Source organism: Syngnathus floridae, chromosome 2 (genome assembly GCF_059516105.1).
Source record: "Syngnathus floridae isolate MCC-2025c chromosome 2, RoL_Sflo_1.0, whole genome shotgun sequence".
NCBI lineage: Eukaryota > Metazoa > Chordata > Actinopteri > Syngnathiformes > Syngnathidae > Syngnathus > Syngnathus floridae.
Window position 1 is genome coordinate 4907331 of NC_142414.1, and position 7226 is coordinate 4914556.

At 47.1% G+C, this 7226-nt stretch overlaps 1 pseudogene; it reads right to left on the minus strand.

Annotated features, from left to right (window-relative positions):
- Positions 1–5610: 5610 nt before the first annotated feature.
- Positions 5611–6741, minus strand: LOC148401315 (uncharacterized; annotated as a pseudogene).
- Positions 6742–7226: the final 485 nt, after the last annotated feature.

Genomic DNA, 7226 nt, shown 5'->3' on the forward strand with positions numbered 1-7226 from the left:
TTGACGAAATGTGTTCAAATTCCGGGAGGCCGTGCACATGCGCAGTGGCCGGAAATAGCTCCAGCCGAGCGGATCGGCTGTTTATAAGCACCGCAGAGGAGATCGCGGAGCCTCATTCGACTTCCAGCGGCCAGCGCACTCCCGCACGCCGCCCGGCACCACCGGGACGCCGTGCACACGCGCCAAGTGGCCGGGAATAGCTCCCGCCGAGCAGATCGGCTGTTTATAAGCACCGCGGAGGAGATCGCGGAGCCTCATTCGACTTCCAGCAGCCGGCGAGCTCGCGCACGCCGCCCGGCACAGCCGGGAGGCCGTGCGCACGCGCCGGGTGGCCGAAAATAGCTCCGGCCGGCGGATCGGCACTTTATAAGCACCGCGGATGAAATCGCGGAGCCTCTTTCGACTTCCAGCGGGCCGCGCACTCGCGCACGCCGCCCGGTTCAAATTTTCTAAGTGCCAACGGCTCTTGCGCCATAAAGAGTCCGTCTCGGCTGGTTCCCCATGTCGGCCAGAACAAGTGAAAATTCGGCCTCTTCTCCTGGAAGTCCGGCCAAGTTTGGCGAATATTTTCTAAGTGCCAACGACTCAACCGCCGTAAAGTGTCCGCCTCGGCTGGTTCCTCCGGTCGGCCAGAACAACTGAAAATTCGGCCTCTTCCCCTGGAAATCTGGCCAAGTTTGGCGAATATTTTCTAAGTGCCAACGACATTCATTTAGACATGGCGATTGAATGTTTACGTACCGGTAGTTATTGTCGTTGCTTGACGCGCGATGACTCGCACATTCGCTCAATAGCCAGTACGTCCCCCTAGCAGTCGTCGTCGCTGCCTGGCTTTCGATGTCCGTTATTGAGGTGAGAATATTTGAAATTGTTGCTGAGGATGCGTGTTAATGCGACGAACGCTTTATAATGATTCAGTTTCTCGCTGTTTGATGAGCCTGACAGACGCACACCCACGCACAATGAGATGCATGAGAAACGGCCTTGGTTACCATCACATTTGAAGCGATGAATACGAAGTTAAATTTTATGACTCGGTGTATAAGTCGAGGTCGATTTTTTTCGGTCGATTTTGGATCGAAAAAGGTCGACCAATACACCGGCAAATACGGTATCAATCAAATACTGCGATTTCAGTTGCATTTACATTACTGGTTTATTTACTGTACAAAAAAATGAAGCAGTCATTTTTTAACGGTATTGTATATGGCAATGCAGTACTATTAACAGTTGGTAGCAGGTAATCATTACATAAATAAGTTTCTCCCGCGAGCAGCAGAAAAATATATAATAACGATACAATAATGACTGTCGTACAGTCTCTGCTATTGCTTTAGTAAGTTTAAAAAAAGACCATCTGGTCAGTTAAAGTTACTGGTTTCACATGATAGCAAACAGTTAACGTTACCTGTAGCTAGCTCTGTCCGCCCTCTCTCTCGCAATCGAAAAACAGAGCTCTCTCGGGGTCGTTTTCGCTGCCAAACTGAAACAACTGAACACAGACGACGCAAACACATAGAAACGCAACAAAAAACACACGGCAAAAGACAAAGCCTTGTGTAAGAAATGTTGTCGGAGCAAGAGTTGCAGGCGCTGTGATCGCGGTTTGTCGCGTTTACTTTGACGTAATTGGCCATTCGAAGCAAGACCGTTGAACTCTCTTGATCCTCATTGGATAAATTTATGTCAGCGCACGTCAGGCCATGTCCGCCAGTGAAAATAAAATGGAAAAAACTTAATTGATAAAAAAATGCCATGGTAAGTCATTATGAGTTAAAAGTCATAATGATTATATGATAATTATATGATAATTGTTGATTTTATTATGAGATATTTTATATCTAATATATCTGTATACATACACATATATATATATATATATATATATATATTTAAAAAGAAAATTATATATATACGTATACCGTAATTTCCGGACTATAAGTCGCGTTTTTTTCATAGTTTGGGTGGGGGGGCGACTTATACTCAGGAGCGACTTATATATGTTTTTTTTTCCACAAATTTTTACTTGATCATTAAGACATCACTTAAAAGTATAGTTGACCACTTCCCATGTTATTTTTAGTATAGTTGATCACTTACCATGCTTTTATATCTTTATCTTGAACATATTCAAAACATAAAAAATAGAGAAAACATCAAATAAAGCAATTAACACTTTAAAGCACCATATCCAAGTCCACTGTCTGTTTGCTCCTCTTATATTTATTATTATTTGTTTATTTATCATTTATTCAACACTCTTATTTATTCATTGTTTATGCCTTCTTGGGTTTTTTTGTGTTGCTTGTATGGATATGTGTACTATCTCACCGAGGGATAGTGGGAACGTAATTTCAATCTCTTTGTGTGTCTTGGTATATGGAAAAAAAATCGACAATAAAGCAGAGTTTGTCTTTGATAAAACAACCAAATAAACAAAACAAAAAACTACATCTGAAAAAATATATATTTTCAGACGAAACTGGATGAGGGCGCTTTAAATTTCACCGTTGGCCGTGACTCATCAACTGGGTGGGCTTAAGAAAAATGGCACCAAAAAGAAAGTCATATTTTGCAAGTTACAAACTTCAAGTTGTAAAATACGCAGCTGAAAACAGTAATCGAGCAGCAGAAAGAAAGTTTGGAGAACCGTGATGTATATGTTACGTCAGGCCCGTTCTCAGCTCCTCATTTGTGTTTGTCACGTTAGCATACCTATCGTTTAGCCTGTTGCTATCGTATCGAATGATCGATGGATTTAATGAATTGGAGTGACACCAATGGTTTTATAAACATGTTATTCATGTAATAGTTGTCCTTAATCACTCTATATGTTACATCAGGCCCATTCTCAGCTCTTTGTTTGTGTTTGTCACGTTAGCATACCTACCGTTTAGCCTGTTGTTGCTATCGTTTAGCCTGTTGTTGCTCGTTCATGACTGTTTTTGGTGTGGGATTTTGTCGAATAAATTGCCCCCCCAAAATGCGACTTATACTTTTTTTTCACTTTTTGCATTTTATGGCTGGTGCGACTTATACTCCGGAGCGACTTATATTCCGGAAAATACGATATATATATATATATATATATATATATATATATATATATATATATATATATATATATACATATATATATAGATGGATGGATGGATGGATGGATGGATGGATGGATGGATGGATGGATGGATGGATGGATGGATAGATAGATAGATAGATAGATAGATAGATAGATAGATAGATAGATAGATAGATAGATAGATAGATAGATAGATAGATAGATAGATGTAAAAAAAATAAATGTAAATTTTCAATGTTCATTGATCAACGACATTGACCATTTATATAACATAATTTTCAGAATATAAGTCGCGTTTTTTTTCATAGTTTGGGTGGGGGGCCGACTTATAATGAGGAGCGACTTATATGTGAATTTCTTCAAAAATTTTCAAAAACAAAAAAAAAGTGAAACCGTGATAAACGAACCGCGGTGTAGCAAGGGATTACTTTAATTTGAATTTCAAGTGATGTCAGCAGCGCGGCGCGGTGCGGCGGTTGTTTATAAAAAGGACAAAGATTGATCACGGGATGACCAAGATGACGAAGGGCCCCACATACTACCGGCATCATTAGCGCCTTTGTTTCTAAGTGACATGGAGGACAAAGAGTTTGAAGGATTTAAGGATTTGGAGTGACACAGAAGGTTTGAAAAACTATTATGGCTTTTACGCATGCCCGGTCCTACTCTACGGAGCTCTCTTTCACCTCCGTGGATAGAAGTCGGGGGCTGGCGCTCGGCCGGGTGGCTGTCCGGGGACGGTGGATGGGGCTCGGTCATGGCTTTTACGCACGCCCGGTCCTATTCTATGGATCTCTCTTCCACTTCCGTGGCTGGAAGTCCACGCCGCCAAATGCCTGGAAGTTTGTTTTGTTAAGTAAAGAGCCGTTTACCAAACCCACGTCTTACCTTGTACTTTGTTGACGCTACAATATAATTATATACTAGATCTGTGGAATAACGACGAGGCTGACATCAGGGCGCACGCGCGGCATTGTTGACAAAGGACGAGGAATTTGATCGATGGATTTAATGATTTAGAGTGCACAGATCCCAAAGTCAAAGTCAAAGTCAAAGTCAGCTTTATTGTCAATTTCTCCACATGCCAAAGACACACAAAGAAACCGAAATTTCGTTCCCCCCTATCCCACGGTGACAAGACATGGCTCACAACAGACAAACAGTAAACAAGTATAACAAAAGCGTGCTGAATAAATAATGAATAAATAACACAACAATAAATAAATAAATAATTAATTAAGAGGAGCGTAAAAACGCGTACAGCAGACATTCCCGAAAATAGCGCAACAGTGCCGCACGCTACGCAGAAGGGGGTAGCGAGTTCAGGGCCCTAACAGCCTGGAGAAAGAAGCTGTTGGCGAGTCTGGTGGTGCGGGAGCGCAGGCTCCTGTACCTCTTCCCAGAGGGCAGAAGGTCAAACAAGGAGTGAGCCGGGTGACTCACATCTCTGGCAATCGAGGCTGCCTTGCGGGCGAGATGGGAGGTGTAAATGTCCTTCAGGGAGGGAAGCGAAGCACCAATAATCTTACCAGCCGTATTCACTATGCGCTGCAGGGCCTTCAAGTTCTGTTCAGTGCAGTTACCACCCCAGACAGCGATGCAACTGGTGAGGACGCTCTCAATGGTGCCACGGTAGAATGTAGACAGGACTGCCTGAGGAGCACACGCACGCCTGAGCTTCCGCAGGAAATACAGGCGGCGCTGAGCTTTCTTTGCCAGTGACGAGGTGTTCGCGGACCAGGAGATGGTTTGATAATATTATTGATTGTATAATAGTTATTTGATATCTAATTTATATATTGTTATATGGGCCTGTGGAATATTTGACTTGCCTCCACACATTGTTTGGGCTCTGGTACAAGCCCTCTCGAGAGAACTGGACTCTCTTCCACTCTGGAGTTGTCCACGGTGAGAGGCGTCGAGCAGGTGTGGGCATACTTATTGCCCCCTGGCTGGGCGCCTGCACATTGGGGTTCACCCCGGTGAATGAGAGGGTAGCCTCACTCCGCCTTCGGGTGGGGGGACGGGTCCTGACTGTTGTTTGTGCCTATGCATCGAACAGCAACTCAGAGTACCCACCCTTTTTGGGGTCCTTAGAAGAAGTGCTGGAGAGCGCTCCTTCTGGGGACTCTATCGTTCTACTGGGTGACTTCAATGCTCACGTGGGCAATGACAGTGAGACCTGGAAGGGTGTGATTGGGAGGAATGCCCCCACCCCCGATCTGAACCCGAGCGGTCTTCTATTGTTGGACTTCTGTGCTTGATAAGGATTGTCAATAATGAACACCATGTTCAAGCATAAGGGTGTCCATGTGTGCACTTGGCACCAGGACACCCTAGGCCGCAGTTTGATGATCGACTTTGTAGTCGTGTCATCGGATTTGCGGCCGCATGTTTTGGACACTCGGGTGAAGAGAGGGGCAGAGCTGTCAACTGATCACTACCTGGTGGTGGGTTGGCTCCGATTGTGTGGGAAGATGCCGGTCTGACCTGGCAGACCCAAACGCTCTGTGAGGGTCTTCTGGGAACGTCTAGCAGAATCCCCTGTCAGGAAGAGCTTCAACTCCCACCTCCGGCAGAGCTTTTTCCACATCCCGGCGGAGGCGGGGGACATTGAGTCAGAGTGGATCATGTTCCGTGCCTCCATTGATGAGGCAGCCGACCAGAGCTGTGGCAGTAAGGTGGTTGGTGCCTGTCGCGGCGGCAATGCATGAACCCGCTGGTGGACACCGGCGGTAAGGGATGCCGTCAAGCTGAAGAAGGAGTCCTATCGGGCCGTTTTGGCCTGTGGGACTCCGGAGGCAGCTGGCAGGTACCGGATGGCCAAGCGGAATGCGACTTAGGCGGTTGCTGAGGCAAAAACCCGGGCGTTGGAGGAGTTTGGCGAGGCCATGGAGAATGACGTCCGGACGGCTTTGAGGAGATTCTGGTCCACCGTCCGGCGTCTCAGGAGGGGGAAGCGGTGCACCGTCAACACTGTACAGTGGAGATGGCGTGCTGCTGACCTCGACTTGGGACTTCGTGAGTCGGTGGGGAAAATACTTCGAAGACCTCCTCAATTCCACCGACATGCCTTCCATTGTGGAAGCAGGGCCTGGAGACTCTGAGGTGGACTCTCCAATCTCTGGGGTTAAAGTCACTGAGGGAGTTACAAAACTCCTCGGTGGCAAGGCCCCAGGGGTGGATGAGATCCGCTCGGAGTTTTTAAAGGCTCTGGACGTTGTGGGGCTGTCCTGGCTGACACGCCTCTGCACATCTCGTGGACATCGGGGACGGTACCTCTGGATTGGTAGACTGGGATGGTGGTCCGCTTTTTTAAGAAGGGGTACTGGAGGGTGTGTTCCAAATACAGAGGAATCACATTCCTCAGCCTCCTTGGTAAGGTCTATTCAGGGCTGCTGGAGTGGAGGGTCCGTTGGGAGGTCGAACTTCGGATTCTGGAGGAGCAGTGTGGCTTTTGTCCTGGCTGTGGAACAGTGGACCAGCTCTACACCCTCGACAGGATCCTCGAGGGGGCATGGGAGTTCGCTCAACCACTCCACACGTGTTTTGTGGAGAAGCGTTCGACCGTGTCCCTTGGGAAGTTCTGTGGAGGGTGCTTTGGTAGTACGGGGTGCCGAGCCAACTGATAAGGGCGGTTCGGTCCTGAGTTTGGCCCGCATTACCGGCAGTAAGTCGCATTCCTTCCCAGTGAGGGTTGGACTGCAAGGCTGCCCCTTGTCACCGATTCTGTTCATAACTTTTATGGACAGAATTTCTAGGGGCAGCCCAGGCGTTCAGGGTTTCCGATTTTGGGACCTCAGCATTGCGTCTCTGCTTTTTGCAGACGACGTGGTGCTGTTGGCTTCTTCAAGCCGTGATCTCCAGCTTTCACTGGAGCGGTTTTCAGCCAAGTGTGAAGCGGTTGGGATGAGGGTCAGCACCTCCAAATCCGAGTCCATGGTCCTCGGTCGGAAAAAGGGTGGAATGCCCTCTCCGTATCGGGGATGAGATCCTGCCCCAAGTGGAGGAGTTCAAGTATCTTGGGGTTTTGTTCACGAGTGAGGTCAGGATGGAGCGCGAGATCGACAGGTGGATCGGTGCAGCGTCGGCAGTAATGCGGAATCTGTACCGGTCTGTCGTGGTGAAGAGAGAGCTGAGCCAAAAG